The 25,336-nt window shown below is 47.4% G+C and overlaps 1 pseudogene; it reads right to left on the bottom strand.

The window, feature by feature from the left end:
- LOC8039204 overlaps positions 1 to 19,320 on the bottom strand; it is a 95,763-nt pseudogene extending 76,443 nt beyond the window's left edge.
- Between the last annotated feature and the right edge of the window lie 6,016 nt (positions 19,321 to 25,336).

Below are 25,336 nucleotides of genomic sequence, written 5' to 3' on the forward strand. Positions count from 1 at the left end.
ACCAATGCATAAAATTCAACTTTTCTTGTAATATCCTTGCGCAGCATGATATCTTTTTCATGAAAGTAAACATTTGGCAGAAATCTGCCTGGTTGGGTAAGAACAATTAGAAGAGGAGGAAGGAACGCCAACCAAAAATAAAAAGGAGCCCAACGTTTCGAAACCTGCTTGGTTTCTTCTTCAGGGGCGACTGTGTGCGCGAGGAGCAAGTGGTCTTCTTTTACGGCGGTGGACGTGATGTTTTCGCGATCGTAATGTGGCTGAGCCCGCTGACGTAAGCCGACGATAAAGCGCCAAGCGACCGATTGATGTTTTGCGGTGTGGTTTGAATGTGCCATGACTCGACGAAGAGCCTTTGCCGGGAATTGGTCTCAATGTCGAGGATACGTGTGTCGTCGAAGTCAATGCGGTGGTCATTCGAGTCACTGTGTTCCGCAACCGCGCTGCGCTCATGATCGTATTTTCGCACGTCGGTTTTGTGCTGGCGAAGTCTTTCTTTAAAGTTTTTGGTTTCGCCGATGTATGTGGCAGGGCAGTCCGCACAAGGAATCTGGTAAATAACGCCTTGCGCTCTTTCCTTTGGGGGACGATCTTTTGGCCGGGGCATCAGGTGTCCAAGCGTTGACACTGGTTTGTGGGGCATCTGGATGCCTTCTTTTGCCAGCACACGCGCGAGCGCTTCGCTGGTTTCCTTTATGTAAGGGACGCAGATGCGCGTGGTTGAGCGGGGATTCTACCCGCGGACAAAGGAAACTCGACTGTGGTCCTTGACCGGGATGCCTACGAGAACAAGATTCAGAACCTTCTTGACAGCTCTGCCTATGAAAAGCTCAGGAAAGACCCGACATCACAAGTTCAGACAAAACTGAACAATATCCTTTCTGAAATTTTTAAGAAGTACCCTGACGCGCGGAGCCTTCATCTGCGGCTTCTGTGCAGGAATGGGTTTGCGCCCGGTTTCTACGGTCTTCCTAAGGTTCATAAGCCTAACGTCCCTCTCCGGCCGATCGTGGATTTCACAACCTCACCACTTCGGGGATTGTCGACCTACCTCCACAGCACTCTCTCTCCTCTCGTTAGAAACACAGCGACCTATGTGCGGAACACCGGGCACTTTGTGGAACAGGTTGCGCAACTAAAGGTAAACGATGACGAAAGCCTGGTGTCGTTCGACGTCGTCTCGCTCTTCACCAGCGTGCCGGTTCCCCTGGCAGTCGCCACAACCAGAGCTGCCCTCGAGGGAGACAAGAAGCTGAGCGAACGGACCAGCCTTACGGTGGACGAACTGTGCCGCCTGCTAGAGTTCTGCCTGGGGAGCACCTACTTCAGCTTTAAAGGAGAATTCTTCAAGCAGACCAGCGGAACCGCAATGGGCGCATCCATCTCCGTCACCACGGCCAACCTGACAATGGAAGCCATTGAACATCGCGCGCTGGAGTCTTTCACTGCACGCCCTAAAGTGTTTTTACGGCATGTCGACGATTGCTTCTGCATTATGAAGAAATCAGAAGTGAACAACTTTTTAGCACACCTCAACTCCATCGAGCCGGCCATCCAGTTCACCGTTGAAACTGAAAAGAACGACGCCCTGCCGTTTCTTGACGTGCTGGTCAAAAGACAAAAAGATCAATTGGAATTCACGGTGTACAGGAAACCGACACACACTGGGCGCTATCTCCGATTTGACTCAAACCACCCTGCGAGCCACAAGGCGTCGGTCGTCCGGACACTCCTGTCCCGAGCGAAGACTATTTGCCCGTCGGAGGACTACAGAAAAAAGGAAGAAGAAACCATCATCTCCGACCTGCTAAATAACGGCTACACACGCAGTTTTATTCAGCGAATCGCTCGTCGTCAACGTAAATCTGATCGACGCCTAAGACCAATCGGCGAAACACAAGAAATCGCACATCCCCGCTCAACCACGCGCATCTGCGTCCCTTACATAAAGGAAACCAGCGAAGCGCTCGCGCGTGTGCTGGCAAAAGAAGGCATCCAGATGTCCCACAAACCAGTGTCAACGCTTGGACACCTGATGCCCAGGCCAAAAGATCGTCCCCCAAAGGAAAGAGCGCAAGGCGTTATTTACCAGATTCCTTGTGCGGACTGCCCTGCCACATACATCGGCGAAACCAAAAACTTTAAAGAAAGACTTCGCCAGCACAAAACCGACGTGCGAAAATTCGATCATGAGCGCAGCGCGGCTGCGGAACACAGTGACTCGAATGACCACCGCATTGACTTCGACGACACACGTATCCTCGACATTGAGACCAATTCCCGGCAAAGGCTCTTCGTCGAGTCATGGCCCATTCAAACCACACCGCAAAACATCAATCGGTCGCTTGGCGCTTTACCGTCGGCTTACGTCAGCGGGCTCAGCCACATTACGATCGCGAAAACATCACGTCCACCGCCGTAAAAGAAGACCACTTGCTCCTCGCGCACACAGTCGCCCCTGAAGAAGAAACCAAGCAGGTTTTGAAACGTTGGGCTCCTTTTTATTTTTGGTTGGCGTTCCTTCCTCCTCTTCTATCTTTTTCATGACTTAATTAACTTTAGATAGCGAGTTGTGTTTGTAATTTGTTTTATTATGACTGATGTTACACTCCTGTATTTCACGTCTTTGCATGTTGAACTCATTTGTGACTTTTATGTGATCCAATTTCAAAGCCTTCACGGTGTTTTGGGCACGCAATAAATAACAATGCCAATACCCCTTGTTGCAACTAAGGCGCTTTTCCGCCATTGGACATACTTTTATATAATCTATTATATTAAATTAACTTTTTATTTTTATATCTGTAAGAGAAGTCATGATTCAAGTTTAAAAATAAATCTAAAAACGGCCTATTTCATTAAATTGTTTAAGATAAAATAGCATATTACCATAAAAATCAGACGCTTATTGCTAAAGAGCGCGAAAACGTGGCCGGCAGCGATAGATGTTATTGCGTGAACACACTTTTATGAACGAGCAGAAAAACGCTACTTTATGTTACCAGGGGCTCTTGTGCGTGAGTCACTGATCTGCGCAGAAAAGGGGACATTTTCGGTGCAGCCGGTGTCACGTGCATATTTAACCAGTTAGTATAAATTTAGTACTGAAGATTCACATAGAATATTTATAATGCTATACCAGAGCGGCAGCTTTCATCTCGTACACGTCATCTCCATGCCTCTTGGGCCATAGCGCTTGTTGTTATCAATCGAAACTTTAATTGCCCGAGAACCTCAAGAGTTCTCAATGATATATTCGGCTGAACGTTTCCCACCACTTTAATCCTCTAAATCGGATCTGCCAGATCCGGGAGCGCCTCCCAATTTGAGCTAGAGGAACGACGCTCCAGCCGGATGCTCGGCAACTTTTCCGAACGGCTTGAGCGCCGACACGGAGCCGCACACCGGAGGAACCTTCCGCAACTTTCCACTTCCATGGTGCAAGCTATCGCCCAACGCAAACGGTTTAGCCAATACCATTAATCCATCCAGCGCCCAGGTCGCATGTCCGCACACCCGCACGAAAAATGGCAGCCTTCAATGTGGAAGCTCACTTTCGCTGCGGTTCCCCGTCAAGCGCCGATCATCTCCAGTAGACACTCCTCAGCAGAGCGGGATCGGTGCGGCACCCAAACGCGGCGAAGCCTCTCAGCCCGTATCGGATTCTTTCTTTTTCAACTCAAGAGCGGAAGTGGTTGGAGTCACGTGACCAGTCCTCTAGCACGCTCTCCCACCGCACCCACTTCGAAGTCAGGGTGCCTCACAGCGCTACGAGTCGGAGGACGGCGCGATCCGAAAATTTGAGAGTGCCCTGAAAGAACCAGTTGAATACACGTGAAGCGCCCTACTTGGACCAAGCAAGTGGGCATCGGTTTTTCAGAGCGTTCCAAGAGATTGGAAACCGACCAGCAAAATCTACTATCAGATTCCTGGAGATCTGCGACGCGACGAAACAGTTCCAAAGCCTCTATGATATGCCGTCATAGGGGCTTCTCGAATGCAGGTGGACTTTATTGAAATTATAAAGCTCAAGGGACAGACACGGACATGAAGTCGACAGGACAGCGCTACTTCCTCTCCATGTCTGTTTCTTACGCTTTATAATTTCAATATGTCGAACCAACTAGCCCACCTCAATATTTTGATACAGGTTGACTTTAATCAGGACGAAATGAAAATAGCACTGTACAAAGCTCGCACTAATGAACATCACATTGCAAAAGCCTGCCGTGGCTGCAGGCGACACGAGACGCTGCCCAGCAGACCGTCCGACTGTCGGAATATCTTTATCATACCTCCATCCCATGCGACTCACCCCTTCCCCCCCTCTCTCCTTTTAGAAATAATTAATGATTAAATTGAGCATGACGAAAACCCCGAGACTGTAATACGACAGATACACTAGGCTCAGCTGTGTTTGAGACCTTCCAGTGTATGTGTAGTTTGTAACCGCAGTCTCGAGGTTTTTGTCTGGACTAATATTCACCCGCTCGTTTCCGCCCTTATGTTCAGTTTGTTAATCACCGTGCATTTTACCAAGATTCGAGGTAAGGCAACGCAAACGCATGAATGATTTTGGCGACCTACTGCATGAATCTAGCCGGATTCGAGGGCCATTAAAGAAGACGTGGCCTTGGGACTCAAAGACAGATTAATTGGTATTGCACTACACAATGACGGCGCTCTTGAGGTTGCCATTACAGCTGTCCTTGAAAACGTATGTTATCTGCGAATTATTTTGTCGTGCCATCGAACAGCTAGTTCGAAGGTAGAAAATAACGACCAAGTTGTGCAATCTCCTTCATGACGCATGTAATATGGTTTATTTCAGATGCGATAATTCGTTCTACTGTTAACTAAAATAAACGACCCAACCCGATAAGAACTAGTCCGGCGGCACTATAGCTTTCCACTTCATAAGCTAGAAAAGCATGCGTCAGACGCTCGAACATTCAACATTGAGCGGGTGGAAGCTCTTTAGTTAATCTTAGCATACTAATTGCAACATCAGAGCTGCATTTTTTACAGCCTCCCTTCTCGAAATGAAGAACAATAAAAATGATAAATTTTAATTTGGATAGAGAGATGTCGACACTAGTCAAACATATACTGAGAGCTCAATAAGACTACATAATACTTTTCAGCGCTTCAAGAGACAGCGTTGATAGCGTGGTACCTATGCACCAACTCAGCTCTTTGACGTCACGCCGCTGCGGTGGCGCTGCTGTCAGTACTGCGCATGCGCAGACGCTTCGTCCCACGCGAATCTGGTTTCTGCGCACGCGCTTTGCCTACACCTGGTGTGGGAAATCGCTGAATTTGTTTGTAGACAGCGTTTTTCTTTATACGATACCAACGCCAGTGACACGTCTGAGGCTGCTGACGTGCACTTGACAAACGCTTCGGCATGATTAAGCGTTCCACAGATTGTCAGCTACGCCGAGGATGCTACTTATGAGAGCAGAGCAGGACAAAGCAACATGATAATTATATTAACGAAATGAAACAGCAACGTTCGTATCGGTGTAGAATTGGTGTTTAATTTTTCTAGCGGCCGTTTTTTAATTGACCGTAAAATTGACAAAAAGAATCCCTTCTCCAGGGATTATTTTCGTCATTCTTGCCCAGCTCGCTTGCACCTTTGCGTTTAATTGCATTATAATGGTAAAATTGATTGCAGAAAACGTTACCTTAACACATATTGTCGGAAATGCATCAGGAGGTATACTAGCAAAAAAAGCAAACGAGACGTGAATGTTTCGCCAGCGTGGGATTGATCTTCCCCTGTAATGTGTCGACATTCGTTTGCTTTATAGATGATAACTTTAATATATTATGTATAACATATGGCTCTTTCTGTGCATGGTACTGTAGCATTACACGAACGCATGTAGGCACAATACTTATCACAAATAGACCTTCCCGGATATATGTGGTGCCCTCAGCGTTTGCTTTACGCAGTGCGAGTTTCAGATTTGCGGCACGTGAAATTACCCAAGAAGCGAAGACGAAATTGACGTTGGTTTAACAGTTCGTGGTTTCAGAACACAGAGAAGGCGGACGGAAAGAAAAAATGAGTATGTGACTACCTTCTTTTCCGTTCGGTTCCTTTTTCCGCGTGTTCTCAGCTCCTACCGATAAGAAAGAATGAATCGTGCCGCGACCAGAATATACGGAGCGTTCGAGCCGGCACGATCGCACATCCGAACTGCCCCACAATTCGCCTCGTTGCAAGGTCAGCTTGAATTTTCCGGAAAGGTCTATTGAAATGGACAGCAGCAGAGATTGAAACGAGAATAGCTCTATTATTAAGCTACCCAAGCATCAAGGAGAGTGCAGGGGTTGGTGTTCCAAATGCGCCGCACGTGCAGGTCTCAACACTAGTTACTTTTCTTAAGCAAAAGCATAAAACAAATTGCATCTTGCACGCGCATTCGTCCACGCGTTATTTTGGTAATTTACTTCGAATTTTTTTTTTTATGGGGAAGGCGTGCGCGTGTAACGTGTGGAACACCAATCCCTGCATTGACGCTTTGGTAATTTAGCAATATGCCTAAAAGTGACGTCATTACTGATCCAGCATTGTTAGCCATGCCTCCCGCTATCTAACGATGCGGTACCGTTTGTATACTAAAGGATAAATAGAAAGAATAAACAAGAAAAACCGAAGACATGCTAGTGGTGTAGATTCGTGCGCGAAATGAACTGCTGTTTTGCAAAGTTGATTTTCATATTCATACGATTATTTAGTCAGTTACTTGGTTCGCGGCTAAAATAAATTATGAGGCACGTAAAATATGCCGTGTAAAGATTCCTCGCGACGCAAACATACGTCCGCGATGATGACGCCCGTGAAGGTTTCAAACTAATTGTACCTGAATCAATATCGACTGTTCTAAAGATTATCGTTCAAGAACCATCACCTTGTATTTGTGTGTTTTGATGGCTATAGAGAAAGGCAAATGTCATGAGAAGTTTAATGTCATAACTGCCATATGAGTAGGAAAGTTGCCGCCTAATGCCTGATGAAAAGTACTAAAAAACAAAATAGAAATAGCTTTCGTCCTGCGGATCTAAAACGGCCCCTTTGCTGGTCTATTGCCTTCGCATTGGGGTTTATTAAAAACAAAGTAGCAGATCATCCTGGCAAGAAAACGCTCGTAAAGAAAAAACAAGAATAAAAATCTCTGAGATGGCGCTGTTTATAAGTCGCAACAATCTCAAAGTACACGGCTTGTTTGTCGCCAACACAAAACGCTGTTTCTTGACAAAAACGCTTGTGTCGCTCGCTTATAACTCTTTTTTAAAGCTGTAGCGTTTGTCCCCAGATATCAGCGGCATAGTTTCAATCATATTTCTTTCGTTGTTTATTTATGCGTTGCAAAAACAACTGGAGGGAACATTAATGCGTTAGCATTAGTGCCTACATGAGAGCGAAAAGCTGACGCCGTTTGTCTGGGGCAAAACAGCCAAAAGAGAAGCGCGCTGCGTAATGAGGAGGAGAGTAGTGAAGGACAATGGAAGAGGTGACGTCACCAGGCGGAAGCCAATGCGCGAGCGAGAAACCGATGAACAGCGAAACCAGCTTCGGGCAGCGGATTGCGCTGCTAAGCGTGCAGGGCGGGCGAACGAGATAGAGGAGCGGAAGCAGCACCTAGCGCGGCTGGTCGAAATGCGACGCAAGAAGCGGCCAACCGACGCGGGTCTGCGTCCGACAAAGGCTGGGGCGAAGCGGGCTCGGCGAGCCCACTACACCAGAAAAATATGAAGGAAGTTCCATTAGTGGATCCTTAAGGCCCTGTCACACTGAGGCAACACGACGGCAACAACACAACGCGTTGTCCATCAGTCGGGCAACTTGTTGCTCATTCCCCGTGTTGTCCGGAAAACCTGTCATATTTGCCTCAGCGGCAGTACAACATGGATGACAACGAAAGTGTTGCCTTGCTATGATACCTTTCGGCAACCAAAACAGCAGCAACTTCTGTTGGACAACGTGTATTGCCCTGATCGCTGGCTGAGCGAATTTCGGGCCGGCAACACAACAGCACAGGTAGCTTTGATGGCTGAGCTAGTCCCCTTTCAATGACGTCTTACTCAAAAATAAGGGCTGGAAAAACGTTATTTAACAATAATTAAGGCTGGCGTGAAACTAAAATAATTTGATTAACGTTTTTACTGCGTAGTTACCGAAATTCATCGTCGAAATGGTCACAGCTACGGTAGTGAACGTCCAGACGGGTGTTGGAATTAGAACCGGCGAGAGACCAGCTCATGTTACTGCTAGTGAAATAAAATGGCATGCCTACTGACCCGCTGATAAAATATAAAACAAAAATATTCCAGGAAAGGAAATAATAAAGAATCGATGCATTAAAACGACCACTTTGACTATTATGGTTCACGCGTGTAACTTAGCAACAGCAGCTACCAGACACCTGATTTGTTTAAAAAATACCCAGGACGTCTTGCGGAATGAAGCGACCATACAGCAGGCGGTAGGCAAATAGACAGCGTTGAAAAATATTCATTCCAGCGATCGTTATGAAGGCCGATAGTGTCGGTGTCGCAGTTTTGAAGCACTGCCAGTTAATCTCAACACCATGCTACAAAAGGCGCTTTGGGGTACTGCCGGTGCTAACTCAATTTTACAGTAGAGATACGAATTTCATGAAAGAAAGAACCGGACAGAAACACATCATACGCTGGTGTAAGTCCCGAATATTTATCAGCGATCTTATTTTCCTTGGTTAGGGCTATCTGCTTTGTAAGCGAATGAAAAACATTTTGATAAACTGAAGGGTGAAAAATACTACCCGTGTCAATTTTTCTAATCACAGTCACTGGCTTATGTCGTACTGTGGTGATTTCCAGCCCTCCGAACGCTATAGCACTTTGTAGAGTCACATTTCCAGCGACTCCGCGCCACACACGAACGAATGTAAACAATCAAGATGGTGGTGTGTTCCCCGTGTTGTCCCCGCCGTCAGCGGGGTGTGACAGAGTTGTCAGACAAAAATCGGCCAACACGGTTGGCGGGCGGCAACAACATGTTTGCCGACTGTTGTCGCTTCCGCTATTTGACAGGGTCGCCGGCAACACGATTATCTCGCGTTGCCAGATAGATTTGTCCAACTCTTGCCTCAGTGTGACGGGGCCTTCAGGTAATACGTTAAAATGACCCTAGGGAAAAGGTACGCACGTTCTCTTTTGAGAAACGCTAAAACTGACCCTGAAACGAAGCCAAAGAGAAGCAGAAAAATATAGAGGAAGAAAAATATAAACAAAAATGAGAAATCCAAAACAGAAAAGTGATGAGGTACGCGCTAGCGTTTCCGAAAAGGGGACGTGTCAAGCGTTTCCCAATGGTCATGCTAACGCATTTCCTAAAACCGGGGTTACACTGGTTATATTGTCACGGGTGGTGACTAAAAACAATAGATAAACAGGAAGAAATAAACGTTTAATGTGGCGAACTTGTGCCAAAAATAAAAGAGTACAAAAGATAATAACAGAGCGTCGCGGGCGTCGAAGTCGGCGAAACCGCAGGATCGAGCGCTGGGGCGAGACTGACTCGAGAAGGTCGCGAGCGGCATCTTATCTACAGTAAGTCACTATCTCGAAGATTCGGCGGAGAAGGTTCGAGCGTAGCGCGCTCGGGGCGAGAATGAACACGCACTTTCTAGAACAACATAAGCGGGGATAAATGATAGAAGTTATGTCCAGAGCAAGAATAAAAGAGAAAGTTCTAGAAGTCCGTGACCCCTGCGCGCGGCATTACTCCCTCCTTTAAAAGTGCATCGCCCCGATGCAACACAAAACAAAACAAAGCTCATAAAAAGAACGGCAAGCTAAAGAGTCATTTGAAACACATAAGATCCACAGTCCTATCGAGCGTCGTACGGCTTCAGGCGCACGACGTGGACGACCTCACGTCGTGGTGGGCGGCGTGACGATGTTCGTGTTCCGTCGGGCATCACCTCGTAGTTCAGCTCGCCGAGGCGACGAAGTACCTTGTATGGTCCAAAGTACCGTTTCAGCAGTTTCTCACTGAGGCCGCTGCGGCGGATGGGCGTCCATACCCAAACCCTGTCTCCGGGCTGGAAGTGGACGTCCCTGCGACGAAGGTTGTAGTGGCCCGCGTCGACGCGCCGCTGGTCTTGAATCAGGAGTCGGGCGAGCTGGCGGACTTCTTCGGCCCGTTGAGCAACCACCTGGGCGTCGTCGCTCTCAGTGTCAGTTGGCTCATGGGGCAGCATCGCGTCTAGCATTGTCGTTACTTTCCGACAATGTACCAGCTGGAAGGTTGTGAATCCAGTGGTCTCTTGAACCGCCGTATTGTAGACGAACGTGACGTAGGGCAGCACCTCGTCCCACGTCTTGTGCTCTACGTCGACGTACATAGAGATCATATCGGCGATTGTCTTGTTGAGTCGCTCCGTCAGCCCGTTGGTCTGCGGGTGGTACGCAGTTGTACGACGGTGGCTGGTGTGACTGAGTCGGAGGATTTCTTGGGTCAGCTGTGCCATGAACGATGATCCGCGATCTGTAATCACAACTTCTGGCGCGCCGTGCCGGAGGACGATGGACTCAATGAAAAACTTAGCAACTTCCACAGCAGTCCCCGGAGGAAGAGCTTTCGTTTCGGCGTACCGCGTGAGATAATCTGTGGCGACGATGATCCAGCGGTTCCCCGACGTCGAAGGCGGAAAAGAACCAAGTAGATCCATTCCGATCTGCTGGAAGGGTGCAGTGGTAGCAGAAATGGGCTGCAAGAGTTTGGCCGGCCTCGTCGGAGGTTTCTTGCGTCGCTGGCACTCGTGGCATGATCGTGTGTATAGGTGGACGGTCTTGGGGAGCTTGGGCCAGTAATACTTTTCACGAATACGGGCCAGTGTCCGGCTGTAACCAAGGTGTCCGGACGTCGGGTCGTCGTGGCAGGCTTGAAAGATCTCCTCTCGAAGGTCACTCGGGATTACCAGCAGCCACGGCGAGTTACTGTCCCCAAAGTTCTCTTTGAAGAGTACACCTTGTCGAATGGCGAAGGTCGGCAGGGTTCGTGAGAAAACACGGGGCACGGTACTCCCGCGCCCTTCCAGGAGCTGAATTAATGCGCGCAGTTCAGGATCGTTTCGTTGACGTCGTGCCAGGTCGTCGTTGGTCACTGCTCCTAGGAAGCACTCGTCGTCATTGTCGTCGCTGCTGCCGGAAGGTGTTTCGACAGGGGCCCTGGACAAGCAGTCGGCGTCGCTGTACTTGCGGCCCGACTTGTAGACTACAGTCATGTTGAACTCCAGTAGTCGGAGACTCCACCGAGCGAGGCGTCTTGAAGGGTCCTTGAGGTTCGCGAGCCAGCAGAGCGAGTGGTGGTCTGTGACTACGCGGAACGGGCTCCCGTACAAGTACGGGCTGAACTTCGTGATTGCCCAGACGACCGCAAGACACTCCTTTTCAGTCGTGGAGTAATTTCTTTCCGATTTGGACAGCGTCCGACTTGCGTAGGCGATGACTCGCTCGGTGCCTTCTTGCACTTCAACCAGTACCGCTCCAAGTCCTGCATTACTAGCGTCCATGTGAATCTCGGTTTCCGCATCCTGATCAAAGTGTCCTAGGACAGGAGGAGTCTGGAGTCTTCGCTTCAGCTCGTCGAATGCCTGCTGCTGCTCCTCGGCCCATTCGAACTTCTGGGCGTCCTTCGTGAGGTTTGTGAGCGGTGCGGAAATCCTTGCGAAATCCCGAACGAAGCGTCGATAGTAGGCACAAAGTCCGAGAAATCTTCGCACGGCCTTCTTGTCTTTCGGCGCTGGGAATGCCGCGACGGCGCGAGTCTTCTCGGGGTCTGGGCGGACGCCTTCGTTACTAACCACGTGGCCTAGGAACTTCAGTTCGTCATAGGCGAACCGACACTTTGACGGCTTCAGGGTGAGTCCGGCACTCCGTATGGCTTGGAGAACTGCTTGGAGTCGTCGCAAGTGCTCGTCGAAGTCGCTGGAAAACACGACGACGTCGTTGAGGTAGACGAGACAGCTCTGCCACTTCAGCCCTGCCAGCACTGTGTCCATGACACGCTGGAAAGTTGCTGTGCAGAGTCCGAAGGGCATCACTTTGAACTCGTACAGTCCATCCGGCGTGACGAAAGCTGTCTTTTCTCGGTCCCGTTCGTCGACTTCGATCTGCCAGTAACCGCTCTTCAGGTCCATCGATGAGAAATATCGAGAGTGTCGCAGCCGGTCAAGGGTGTCGTCGATGCGGGGGAGTGGGTAGACATCTTTCTTCGTCACCGCGTTCAGCTGCCGGTAGTCCACGCAGAACCTTAGCGTTCCGTCCTTCTTCTTAACCAGCACGACTGGCGAGGCCCAAGGACTATTTGAAGGTTGGGTTATGTTGACTCTCAGCATCTCTTGAACTTGCTCCTGGATTACCTCCCTTTCTTTAACAGAGACTCGGTACGGCGATCGATGCACAGGGTGTCCGTCGTCCTCGGTAACGATGCGGTTCTTCGCAACGGCGGTTTGGCGTACCTTCGACGACGTCGCAAAGCAGTCGCGGTATTCGGCAACGAGGTTAAGCAGCTGCCGTCGTTTCGGGCCCGGAAGCTTAGAGTCAACGTCGAGCTGCGCTGGCAACGCACTGTCTGGCTGAGGCGGCGAGGATTCGTCAGTAATCGCGGTGATTTCGGCGGGGTTTCGGAGTTCCTCGACGTGGCCTACGGCTGCACCTTTCGTGAGGTGTTGCGTTTCGTTTCGGAAGTTCGTCACGAGGGCCACAGTCCGCCCATCCTGAAGTTCAGCTACACCCCTTGCGACGCCTATTCCTCTTCCCAGGAGCAATTGGAGGCTTCCCTCGAGAAGAACTTCGCCGCAGGAAGCTGTATCGGCCACGACGGGTACGACAACACTTGATCGCGGAGGCAGGTTCACGTGGTCGGCGGCGACTCGGACGACGGGTGACGCTCTTTGGGGTTTCTCTGAAGGCGGAACAGGCTTCCGCAGCGTCAATCTGTTCTCACACAGGTCGATGACAGCGCCGTATTCGCACAGAAAGTCCATGCCGAGAATGACATCTCTGGAACAGTCTTGTAGAACGACGAATTTCACAGGGCACGTTTTGCAGTGAATTTCGACGCGAGCAGTGCAACTTCCGACAGGCGTGATAAGGTGTCCTCCGGCGGTTCGAATTTGTGGTCCTCCCCAGGGCGTCGTAACTTTTCGCAGGCGGCGAGAGAGCCTCCCACTCATGACTGAGTAGTCTGCTCCGGTGTCCACGAGTGCCGATGCGTCGTAGCCGTCGATAACAACATTTAGGCTGTTGGACACCGTTGCAGTGGCTTCGTTGCGATGCGTGGCGTCGGGGGAGTGGGAGCGCTCCGGCGTTTTTGGAGGCTCTTTACTCTGGTCGTCTTCGGCAACGCCACCTCCAGGCGTTGCCGCACTTAGTTGTCCCGACGAGATAGGGGGGATAGGCTGTCCCGACGAGAGCGGCGGAAGGGCGAGAGCGCACGTCGTGGCGAAGGCGAACGGGAACCTCGGGGTCGAGTCGGCACCGGGGACAGGGGTCGTCGGAGGTATTCTTCAATGTCACGAGGGCGTTCACCGTACCTTGGGCGAGGGTCGTTTGGCGCAAACCCTCGTAGGCCCATGTGACGATAGGGGCACCTTCGATAGACGTGGTCGGCCTCACCGCAGTGGTAGCACAGCGGTCGCCTGTCGGCCGTCCGCCACACGTCGGTGTTCCTCGTCGAGGGTTGCTCCGGACGGATGTAATGGGCCTGTCCTTCCTGACGTCGAGGATACTGTGGCATCGGAGGGTGTCGTCGGGGTGGTGCCGTTGTATGGCGGTTAGCTTGCGGCGGTCGTCGGGCCATGGCGGCGTAGCTCAGCGTTGGTTCCTCTGGCGTCGTCGTGTTGGTGGAAATTTCAGGCTGGACGACTCGGTGAAGCTCCTCTCGGACAACCTCGGCGAGTCTTAGAGAGGACGGGCTATCTGCAGCGGGGAGCATCTTGCGGAGCTCTTCCCGGACGACTTCACGGATGATGCCGCGTATGCCGGGGAGGCTAGGGCTGATGTCGTGGCCCAACGCAGAAGAAGCAGCGATGCTCGAGTGCCGATGGTAATGGCTGGCTCTTGCGAGGAGGGCACGTTCCATGCTCGTAGCTTCCTTGACAAAATCTTCGACGGTGGCTGGAGGGTTGGGGACAAGACCACCGAAAATATCATCCTTTACGCCTCGCATCAGGATCTGCAGCTTCTTTTCGTCGGTGGCTTGAGGGTCGGCTCGAGCGACCAGGCGCAGAACATCCTCAACAAAACTGGTGATCGTCTCGTTTGCGCCCTCGGTCCTCATTCGAAGACGGTCCTCGGCCCTCTCCCGTCGATACTGGTTGGTGAATGTCCGTCTCAGCGCATCCTTGCAGGCGGTCCACGAGGTCAGGGAAGTTCCGCGATTTTCGAACCAGTGCCGGGCCGTTCCTTCGAGCGCGAAATAAAGATTCTGCAGGCGCTGTTCGTCCGTCCATTGGTTGTGCTGGGCAACTCGCTCGTATTGTTGTAGCCAGTCCTCGACGTCTTCGTGGGCGTCCCCGTGGAAAGGCGTCGGGGTCCGGGGTGAGACGGGCAGGTAGATGAAGGCAGGAGTGGCCGGGGTCTGCGACTGGTTGGCCATCGTCGTCTTCTTTGGCCTGGGCTTGTCCGGCAGCAGACCAAATTCAGGGGACTGACCTCTGGTACGGCGGCTTCTTCGTGCTTCGGCGTCTTCGGCGAAGGGTAGCCTTCCGGGGCTGAGCACGTCGCTTGGCCGGGATGTCTTTGGAGGGGTACGATTGACGGGCATAGAATGGAATACCCAGCACCTCCACCAATATGTCACGGGTGGTGACTAAAAACAATAGATAAACAGGAAGGTATAAACGTTTAATGTGGCGAACTTGTGCCAAAAATAAAAGAGTACAAAAGATAATAGCAGAGCATCGCGGGCGTCGAAGTCGGCGAAACCGCAGGATCGAGCGCTGGGGCGAGACTGACTCGACAATGTCGCGAGCGTCGTCTTATCTACAGTAAGTCACTATCTCGAAGATTCGGCGGAGAAGGTTCGAGCGTAGCGCGCTCGGGGCGAGAATGAACACGCACTTTCTAGAACAACATAAGCGGGGATAAATGATAGAAGTTATGTCCAGAGCAAGAATAACCGAGAAAGTTCTAGAAGTCCGTGACCCCTGCGCGCGGCAATATATCATACAGAAGACAGTCTGCAAACTGATTCCAACGCGAGTCACCACGAGATCCACGCTTCGAATTGTGCATGGCAATGAGTTCAAGGAGAAAACTTGGCACGCGGCATTCCAACCACGGATATTGTGGTGACTATACTTCGTTTCAGCTTCGGTCCGAGCGCGGCCGATGTTATGGGCCGAAGGGCCAATCAAACAGCGAAACAGGCACAACGTCATGGCGTGCTCTCTGCAGTTGATAGAACCAGCCGATATTCGCCGTGTCTCTGTGCATGCTTCTCCGCCGACTAGTCCTATCAGGCACAGAGAACACGCCATGACGCTGCGCTTTTTGCGCTATTCGATTGGCCCTTCGGCTCATAACATCGGCCGCGCTCGGACCGAAGCTGAAACGAAGTATAGGGTTTGCAGAGCGTCGTCTGTATGACGTATCAGCAGTGTGACCCCGGCTTGAGGATCGATCAATGGATCTTTCTTTATTCGAAAGACCATTTTGTTTTATTAACGCGTCTGCACGTTATATGTCCGTCTGGGGTAATTAATGAAAACAAATACAAAACTATAACTATAAGAAAAAATATGTCTTAGAGCGCAGCTCTTAGGCGCTCGTTTCCGGCTTGAGCGGCGTCGCCGTTGCCGTCGCCGTTGGCGTCGCCGTCGCCGTCGGCGTAACCAAGGTCACCCCAAGGTCACGTCACCCCCCAAGGTCACGTCACCCCTCCCAACGTCACCCTAAGGTCACGTGACCCCCAGGTCACCCCAAGGTCACCTGACCCTTCCCAAGGTCACGTGACCCCCGAGGTCACGTGGCCCCTTCCAAGGTCCTTTCAAGGTTACGGGACCCCGAAGGTGACCCCCACGTGACCCCCCAAGGTCACGTGGCCCCCCTCCCCGAGGTCACGTGACCCCCTCCCCCCGTGGTCAGGTGACCCCCCGGAGCACATTAAAGAATGAGGGGAGGAGGAGAAGGAGGAGGAAAAGGAGTCTACCCTCCCCTCAGTACCCTTCCCTCCTCCTCCTCAAGAGCTGCGCTCCGATTCGGCGTTACAGGGAGTTGTAAACGGCTTTCACTTTTTTTAGAAGGCTTGTAACATGACGTAAATGAAGTTGTGCTTAAGTTCCAAACCGTTAAAATATTTTTTTATTTAAAAGTTTATCAGTGATGAGAATAACTACCGGTTTTTCCGCGTCCTGCATTCCTTTTCTTTTACATTAATTATGAAAACTCTGTAGAACTTTCTATGTAAAAAAATTTACGTAGTTGCTTTTCCAGTTTGATCCCTCACAAAATATATGTTTGCTGAATATGTTAATTACCATTAATTTTCTTGGCCACTTCGTCTCGTATCAACCACAGGTGTCCATAGCTTGGCAAATAAGGCGGAACTTTGGTTTTGTTCTTCCATTTCTTGCACACGTAGTCATAGAAATCATTACATGGATCTACAGATGCGTTAATAGCATCACTAAGCTCTAAACCTGCAAAAATTATTAAGTACAATTATTATCTCAGAAGTCTGATAAGACTATCCCGTTTGCTGATGCCGAGTGAGTTCGTACCCAGTTTCATACAGTCAGCGGTGTTGCAGACATCGTCCTCTCCTGAAAGAAGAAAGCACACCAGTTTTGATTTTAGTTCATTTTTCCAGTGCCTTTGGAAGGTGAAAAAATGCATCTGGCATGTCTTTGCGTAGGATTAAAAATTAATTTCGACTGTCTTGAATCTTTTTCCATCCAATCAAAATCTCGGTTACACGGCGCCTTCGTCGCAATAATCCTCTAAAAATAGAAGAAGCGGGCACTGGATTTCAATAAATATTTTAAGTTATTATTTGAACTTTCTATTCACTTTAAATTTCATTCATAGAAAATGCTAAATCGGTTTATCCTCGAACAAAACAGTGCTACCCCGTGAAATAATAACAGGCCTTTCTAAATTTCTCATAAAATTTTATACTCGGAACCCAACCCTTTAACCAGAAAAAAATATTGGAATTAAAGTAATATAAATCAATCAGAAGGTTAATTAATCAATGCCGTAACCGTAGTTCGAGTGGCCATAGTGACATAAGTGTCTTTTTTTATTGTTGTTTAAGCAAAGCACGAAACTCGTTATATGAGATAGAAAATTTTTATAGAAACCTGAATGAATGGAATTGGTTTTTATTTAGACACCAGAGTTCTAGAGTAACAAGGAAAAAAGCAGATGGATTCTATGGAACTTTAAGAATCACAGCAGAAGTTGCAGCTAGTAACTTGGCTTTTTTAGGGGCATTACGAAACTGTCTTTTGTCGAAACGTCGGCTTTCACCTTTAGACGTTCATGAGGTGTCTAAATATTATTGCTCTTTTGTAATCATCTTGTAGTGACGTGTGGATAGGGTAGACTTCTGCAGAATTGGGATAATCGCCAGGGTCAGCGACCTATCAGAGGACGTTAGCTTCGAGCTTGACATGACTTATGAATAAATCTACAACTAATATCATAGATTTCGTCCACACCTAATGAATTTGCAAATCACCAAGTACCAGCTTTCAGTCGCACTAATACACCCCGGAAGTTCAGAATATACAATATACGTTGCTGTTGTTGTCGTCCTTTTTTTTACTAGTGGAAATAATAAAATAATTAACATATATGATTTATGCTAGCTTGCCCAAGTAATGTTAGCCGACATCATTTCTTGTATTTGCTCGCCTTAATAAACACAGCAATCATAGCCGTAAGGTAGTATTGCACAAGTTTTTGTCTTGAGAATGAGCACAAAACGGTCATTTTGAACAGTGGCGAAATTAACAAAAGGTACGACATCATTAGAAAATATACATTTAGTTTGGCCAAACTATAATTTGACACCATGCAGTCAGAAGCCACGCACATTGACTCCCAAATGTAACGCTATGATGCGATCGCCCATCTTTGACGAATCTGGCGGAATTTTATGAGCTACGGATTCATAAGGCCAATTTGCAACTACAGTTTCACTTCCCAATCCCGCTTAGCCATCTCGCCTGGCTCTGCAAATAACCAATTTCTGTGTTGGTATCAGTTATCATCGTTGTGACTCCGTTGCGCATTGCTAAATATTTTGGATGCTATGCAATATACACGGCCGAATTTAGAGCATCAAGCAGATTCATCGTGCCACGCTGTCATTCGAAAAGTGAGAGGAACATGCTTGGGACGCTGAAATTAATTTTACTCTGCAACGCTTCAATTTTAAATTTTGGAAGTAAATAATTTTTATTGATGTTAGGACGTAAACCTTCATGCATTGAAGTTTTAATTATTCATACATATTGTTTATAACTTTACATTATATGTATATATGACAATATTTGTGACGATAAGCAAAATTAACATTTTCGCATACTGTGGTGGCTCTTCGCGTCTGATAAATGCCGGTGTAAGTGAACTACGGATGACCTAATAGAGGTCGGTCTTGATACAGTCCTATAATAAAAGTTGGAGTGCCCGCTTCGTTTTCTTTTCTTTCTAACCTCCTTCACGTCAACCCCTATAAATATAAATTTCTATTTTCTGTAATTTATAATTTATAATTATAATCAATAATTGCTATAAATATCTATTTATAGAAACTGTCTGCCACCGTTTACTAAATATTGTTCTTCGATGAATCACTTTCGTCGGAGCTTTATTTTGCGAAACAAATTGCTCAATGACTAACGCCATAGTCAAAATTATTTTTCATGACTATTAAGAAAAAAACAAATGGTACACTGATTTGAACTCTGGATTTTGTTAATGAGCCGGGCTTCTAGTTTATACAACAATTTTGTATTTGCCTACAAAAACAATCATTTGAAAAATTCAGACAGATGTAATATATTGATATTTGCGATTTCTTGAACTACATAAATTATTGGGCTTAAAGAAGTAACAATAATATTCGCATTTTTTTGCAAACCTTCGTGGTTCAACTCCTGATGGATTCAGAAATAACTTCACCGGTTACTAAAATTAAACGGTCTAGCTACTTGCAAATTAATACGCGATACCTTTGGTTTCAGCAGTCGTGGAGCAGATTAGAGCCGACATAATGAAGATCCGTCCTGTTGCCCAGCAATTCATGGTGCGGCTTTCTGTTCAGGACTGGTGTTGTACCAAATACCGAATATTCGGCTAAGAGTGTTCCTTTGTTTTCAAGGACTGTTTAGAAGATAGAAAAAAAATGCAAAAACAAATGTAGTAACTTGTTAATATGCTTGACACCTCTGCTAATGTTTCAGCACGAACATCGTATAAAACATGAACTCGCCTTTGCGCCTGGTACACTCCCAAGGCGTAGTAACAGAACAAAATTTACTTCGTCTTCAAAAGACCTCTTCTGAGTCCAAGTCTTCTTTTCACTTTCTTATACCAGAATGTTTAAGACTGATCAAATAAATTGCTTCTCACCACCTGCAATTATATCCGGTTTCACGCTGTTAGGGAGACGTAGTAAAAGCTCAGACCTCACCATTTTTTTTTGTTTTTAGAGCTCTTAATGCTTTGAATTGCTTATATTTATGAAGTTTTTTTTTTCATTGCAGTACTTCCACCTAACATTTAACTCATGTTTTACTTAATTATTTTTTTTTTATTTGTCCACTTTTTTGCATTAAAAAAAGGAATCGCACCAGGATTAGTAAAATTCTACAACTCGAACATGTCACAGGAAGTCTATTTCCATTTGGTATAGTGCTACGATTCACTATTTCGGCAGCAATGCGTTCTTGGTGAATTTGCTGACGGCGCACTGCCGGTGTAGCGACGACGTGGCTGAAAGGACAACGTCGTCTTCTAAGCGTCATTGTTGGCAGGGCTTGCGGATGTCTTTATGCGCACAATCTGGAAATCTATCTAAAGAAATGCGAAAACTGAATGATAAATATTTAAAAAATGCTATTACCTTCGTCACAAATTATTTAAATTGCTCTGGCCTCTGATACTAACTTTCCGTCAATATTGCAATCACAGAATGACCGATAAATATATTCACTAGAAACTAAACGAACACATTTTAGTAATTTGTTCGGCTCACCTTGACGGTTGTTCCGTCATCCGAGCCTGAGATGTAGATGGCGAAGACGGCGCCAGTGAAACTTTCACCTAATTTTTTTAAATATAAAAACATGTTCTAAGAAAAATCAAACACCCTAACCATTCTGTTCATTAGAAAGTAACAAAAAAAACTCGGTAGTAAGACATTTTATTTTTACAATCTTTGTGTACTTAGGATATGGATATTTTATGACAACGAAATGCAAGAGAAGCCCCAAAATCAATATAGTTGACTGTTTTTGTATTGCTTTTTTCTTTTAATTATAAACCCGATACGAAGTTTCAAACGTTTCTTTGCCCCTTTGTTAAGCGAAGACACACGCCCGGGCATAACGTTAGGTTCGATTTTAGCTTCTTTACACTACAGAATGAGAAGTAAAATATTACTTGTTTTAATTACACGGACAGTGCTGGCAAAATCACCAAACACTACTTTGCCCAAAGCACTTGATCGGGGATTTTGACGAGCAGCCGTCTCTGTCAAAATAATACGCTATGTGGGACGTGGCGCAGTAATTTTAAATCTGAAATTATGTACATATATTCCTGTTGTTGGTGCTGTTCTTTTTTTCTTTTTTTTTTTGGGGGGGGGGGGGGGGGGGGAAGGGGGCGGCATTGCATTGTTTTTTTAAAAAAACCTCCGCGGATACAATCTGACTGCGAAAGGCATCCGCCCCGACTAAATTACTCCGCTAATGCGCCGTTCCTACTCGAGTTCCACAGGCCCGGACGCAGCAGAGGGATCTCTGGGAAAAGATATCAGTTCCCTCCGGCTCCAGGAGGTGGCCCAGTCGAAATAGACGGTTGCCACCATCGATGCATTGACGTCCAGGGCTAGAACGCAGTGCCGCGGTCACTCGGTACCGTGTCCGGTATAGCTTCCTGTCACCGTTCTCATCGTGTACTTAAAAAAACGTAATCGTCTACTTCATTATTTTAATTAAAAAAAATAAACGGTTGATTTTTTAATGCTGCACAGTGCTATCTCCGGCATGTTAGAAAGCATCATTCTCCTTGTTTATTAATTGCTATGCATCTTATGAAAGCTCTCAGGGAGTGCAATAGCGCACGTATCGTCAAAAAATAGTTTACTTAACCATTCTGATGTTAGCCTGAGACTGAGGCAGGAAAAGAGGAAGTTTCAAAGTAGAAGAAAAAGGAACAGTCGAGGATACGTCTCTCGTATCCTCGACGTATCCTCGACTGTTCCTTTTTCTTCTACTTTGAAACTTCCTCTTTTCCTGCCTCAGTCTCAGGCTAACATCAGAATGGTTCATTTCCACCAGCTCGCCTGCGCACTCACTACAATATCATTAGTTTACTTACTCCAATTACTTTTTCACGTCGAAATCGGTCGGCCACTTCGGAGAAAGCACTCTAATACGCCGTAAGCACGAGAATCACGATGCGTAGCAAATGGCACGGCGTGTGAGGGAGGCCGTTTCACCTTTAAAGAAATCACGCGTATTCTTCCCGTATGCACTTGTGACTTTTACGTCCTGTATAATGATTTGAACTTTAATACGATTTCTCTATCAGAACCTTTCAGATAATATTCATCACCTTTTTTTCTCTCGTTTTTCTATATGGAGAACCAAAAGGTCGAATTGACTGAGCAGGTGTCTCCCTAACCGCCGCACATTACGCATGGTTGCTGCAAACATAGGTACTGCACAAAATGCCAAACGTAATTCTCTGGTAAGAAGCAAACGCCATTCGTTCTAATAAATACATTATTGAAGACATGTTTTACTATATGGTATTGGGAGTTGGAAAATAATTAACCCTTTAAACCATAGCAAAATCAAAAATAGGTTAAATGATATGTTATTATTTTCTTCCGATGTGAGTGACATGATACAAAAAACAAAAAAACAAGCGTATACAACTATAGCCTACATTTAAAATGAACTAGCTACTTCCAAACAATTCCCACCTTTCCCGTTTTTGTTTTCTTTTTATGAAATATATCTTAAAAACACGCACAAAGCCTCGTGAGGAGATTTCCCAATGGGGAAGACATAGGTGTTAAGCTTCAAATAAATTGAGTGCTGCTTCTCACAGAGGCTTCCTTTTAGTACCCTAGTGGTAGAATTAGCACTACGAGGCTTAATTATGGTGCCCTTAGTTAAATGGTATTCCGTCATCATAACAATTGCGTTTTGATGTTTTGCAACTGCCTAAGGAAAGTTAAAAAATTGACGAGTGTTTCCAAGTATAAGAAATTGACTGTAAATGTAGGTATAAAACAGCTTTGACCGACGAATTATTTTCATAATTCCAGGGCAGATCACATACAAGGTATGGAAGAAACGTAATAAGCCTGGCAAACCTGCGCAGGAACAAAACGATTCCTCCTGTGCCCGTCGCTATTGCTGCTATACGTGATTGTTGTCAGCTTTTGAAGGTCCGTTCAAACAGTTAAGTTAGCTTTCGACCAAGTTTTTGTTTTTGTGTGTTTTACTTACGACGAGAAAACACAAGGCACACTGCGCCATCTGTAAGTTGACCCTGGAAATGCATTTTTCTAGAGCAAAGATTTTGCAGCGTCCGCGAGATCATATTTGCGTACTTTCTATGAGAAAAGGCACTTTATGACATTCTAAGCTTTATAAGCCATAAAACATAATGGTGCGCAAAAACAATGCGGAAATGTTAAGTGTTACACGACTAATGGTGCCAGTGCGTACTCTCGTCCTAAGAAATTTTAAGACGTTTTAAGGCACTCGGTTGTAAGCAGTTGCCAGTGTGTGAACCGGCCATCTTTTGGTCTAAACGTGTTCAAAGTGGCGGTATCACATCGAACATACCAATATCTATTTAAAAAAAAGTCTCGAAAAGGAATTTTAAAACGAATTGAACGATTAACAAAGAGCACCTGGTGGATGTCGCTAACGCCTCGTTTGTAATGCCCGTCTAGGAACCTTGACAGATAGAGACGGTGAGTGTCTCGGCTCCGGCCACGACAAGAGGAGAGGTGAAGGAGGAACTCCTTTCTTCCCGAGAATGTCTTTTGTGTGTCGCACAAGTCGTTATTGCCCCTTTACAAGTTTATAGAGGATTAACCCGTCACTCAAAATTCGTACAAAAGGATGACCTAGTCGTTCGGTGGCTGGAACGACTAGGTCATCCTCTCGGCGTCAGACTCGCCGTAGCTTTGCTTTTCCCGAGACGACCTAGGTCAGGATTGCGTTGGATGTCCCGTGGTCTCCGCTGGGCGTTCTCTGAGCGCTTGCCAGAGTGGGCCGTTTATAACGAAAAATACAGCCACCAGGCTCAAAATACAAACGTGCGATTGTCATTTACGGATATTGTGGATCATATTCCACCTATTTTTGAACACGTCGGGAATTTTTAAAATTTTGTTGAATTATTCCTTTAAGTGAAGTTCTGATTTTAAGGCGAGTTACAAGAAGGGGTTGGCAAAATTTTGGGCAAGGTTGGGTTATCCAGGTTTGTGTGAAATTTGGCGAATCTGCCACTGTAACTTTAAAAGTTGCACGGATTTTATGAATAACATACCGGTAGAGGTGGTCGCATTTTTGCGCTCCGCCGAGACGGCGTTTTGATAAAAATAAATTGTTTATACGCTGCGGTACGTGTTGAACCTATAGCGTTTCCACAAAAGGCGAGGTTGTGTCTTTCCCACAGCGGGTCATTGCCCGCAAGTCTTTCCCCTAACTAAAGGGCCGTTAAATCCAGACACACAAACCTACACAGGTAGCAAGACACTTAAGCGCACTTATCAACAGGCAGGCCGTTTCATAAACTGGTCGAAGTGCCGTGGACGTGGGTCTCGGGCGCAGGCCGCACCGGCGTAGACCGGGGATCGGGTTTCAGTGGTTGTGGAGCTGGCTGCGCGAGTCCCGAGCGCGCTAGAGTTTAACGCACAGACGTACACAGAACTTCGAGTGAACCCCCAGGAGTGGTACACATATTCCTGGTATCCAGTGTGATCTTTCGCTGCGCTTGTGTTCGCGGGACCCCTGTGAGTTGTATCTGGCAAGTTCTCTATTCATCTATTGGTTTTAACGTACCTTATGCTCACACTTCAAGGGACGGTTTTTCCAGTGAGGCACGTCCTTGCGATGCTCGCTGGAGTCATTGGAGTCAGTTTATTTTCTTCGATGATAAACAAACCAGAGCTCGTGTCTCAATGTTTGGGCTCTAGCCGAGGAACCTATCCTTGGGAGATGACCTTTGGATCCTGGTGGTGTCGCCCGTCCGATTGGTTGAGAGTGCGTCGGAGCCTTACCCAATGAAATTCTAACTAGACTGTGATTGGATGGGACAGGTTTCGGCACACTGTCAGAACCCACGACCGGAGGTTATGACAATGAAATCGCCGAGGAGTGGAGTTGGAGTGGATGAGGGATGAAGTTGAGGACTTCGGACATGTTTATTTGCAGCCCTGGCCTTGGGTAACCCCTGCTAGAGTGGTGACCGACTACCGCCCCGCTAGCTACCTCCAGGGAAGAAATAATCCGCTTCCGTCAGCAGCAGCCGCCACCCGGAGCCGAATGCATTCACAATGATGGACGACTACAAGTAACTCATCCAACGCAATACCGACAACCCCAGGTATCATCACCTCAGGACGTGGAGCATACGTTCAGTGCCGTTTTTTGAGGCACTAAACCGGCTTATGGCGTAGTTCATGCCGCTTCCATAAGTCGACAGCAGCCCACCTCAGCCGGCGTGGCAACAAGACCCATGGCCGCAAGCTAAATGGAGACGGAGGAACACATGATCCCGGGAGGCGGAACAGCCCACATCGCACGGAACAGAGTCTGCGGCTGCGTCGCGGAATGCGGAGGAACTGTATCACCAAAAGCAGCCGCTCCCGGACGCCAGACAAACGAGAAGAAGACGGAGCCTACTGGCTGCAAGGGACGCGGAAGGTTCACCACCCATTGCAACCCCACTGCAGACTGTAGTGCTTCGATCGATTGGAAAGAAGGAAGTGAGTGCCTCTACTGGACATAAAATCGGCGAAGCCGTCAAACAGGCCGAGATTGACAATATGTAGGACTGCACAGTCCAT

This window comes from Ixodes scapularis, unplaced genomic scaffold (assembly GCF_016920785.2).
Source record: "Ixodes scapularis isolate PalLabHiFi unplaced genomic scaffold, ASM1692078v2 PGA_scaffold1__304_contigs__length_218370807, whole genome shotgun sequence".
NCBI classification, from domain to species: Eukaryota; Metazoa; Arthropoda; class Arachnida; order Ixodida; family Ixodidae; genus Ixodes; species Ixodes scapularis.